This window comes from Nannospalax galili, unplaced genomic scaffold (genome assembly GCF_000622305.1).
Source record: "Nannospalax galili isolate Female #2095 unplaced genomic scaffold, S.galili_v1.0 scaffold259, whole genome shotgun sequence".
NCBI classification, from domain to species: domain Eukaryota; kingdom Metazoa; phylum Chordata; class Mammalia; order Rodentia; family Spalacidae; genus Nannospalax; species Nannospalax galili.
Window position 1 is genome coordinate 1,310,168 of NW_008344750.1, and position 1,344 is coordinate 1,311,511.

Below are 1,344 nucleotides of genomic sequence, written 5' to 3' on the forward strand. Positions count from 1 at the left end.
CCCTTTTTCTGTCAAACACACAATAATACTCTTTTTTTTTTCCAGTCTCCTTGAGACAGGGTCTTCCTGTAGCCCCAGCTGGCCTGGAACTCACTATGTAGACCAGGCCTTGGACTCCCAGAGATCTGCCTGCCTCTGCCTCCCGAGTGCTGGGATTAAAGGCATGTGCCACCATGCCCAACACAATAATACTTTTTTAAGTGAAAAAATGAGGTAGACAGCTGAGGAATGACACCTGAGAGTGACCTTTGGCTGCAGTACACATGTGCTCATGCACATACAATCACACACACACACACACACACACACACACACACACACACAAATAAATACATAAACAAACAAATGAATATGTAAACAAATAAGTAGAGAGAGAGACTGGTGTGGTGGCTCACGTTTTTAATTCCAGGATTTAGGAGGTTGAGGCAGGAGGAATGCTGTGAGTTCAAGGCCAGCCTGGGCTACAGAATGAAATGCTGTCTCAAACACACACATCGACACAAAGAAGGAAAGAAAGGGAGGGGGCAGGAAAATAAAATAAATGGGGATTATGGAAACTTCCAGCTCCTCCTTTTAATAGAATGGCAGCTAGAAATATGGTGGAGGTAGAGAATCACAAACTGTGAAACTCACAAAATAGGAGATTTGTATGTGTCTTCCACAAATTACTTAGTGGTTACACAGCAAAGCTAGTCATGTTATAAAGGTTTAGCCTGGCAGAACAAATGGATCAAAGTGATCAAAGTTAATATTGCCTGCAGTAGGTCCTGTGGAGACTGTGTGGCTCCTCATAAGATGCATGACAAGCACATGTCTCTTCTGTGTGCCTGGTGTGTCACTGAGTGACAGAGCTCTTGCCTAGCATTCCTGAAACTATGGGTCTCATCTTCAGCACCACCACACCACCAAAGAGAGAGAGAGAGAGAGAGAGAGAGAGAGAGAGAGAGAGAGAGAATGCCCAAATCTCAAGAAACACCAGATCAACTGAAATTGAAGGACACTACAAAACAACTGTCACAACTGCAGAGTCTTCTGACCTCTGTGGACACTGCACACACACACGGCGCACTTACAGAATATCCACGATCACACCCTGCTGTAGACCCTGCATGCTACAATACCGAACTGCCTGGCAAAATATGCCTACCTGTGCCAATAGTGGCATGAATGTCCTGAGAATAATCAGTGACTTCCTGATTGGATCTGAGGCCCATTTTCCAGAAGGGAATACTTGCCTGGCACCGTAGAACTGGTTGAAAGCCTATTGCTAGGGAGGTCACAAGCCCTCTGGAGGAATCTACTACTGATGTTTTGCTAAATGGACTTGTAGTTGAATTGCCATAT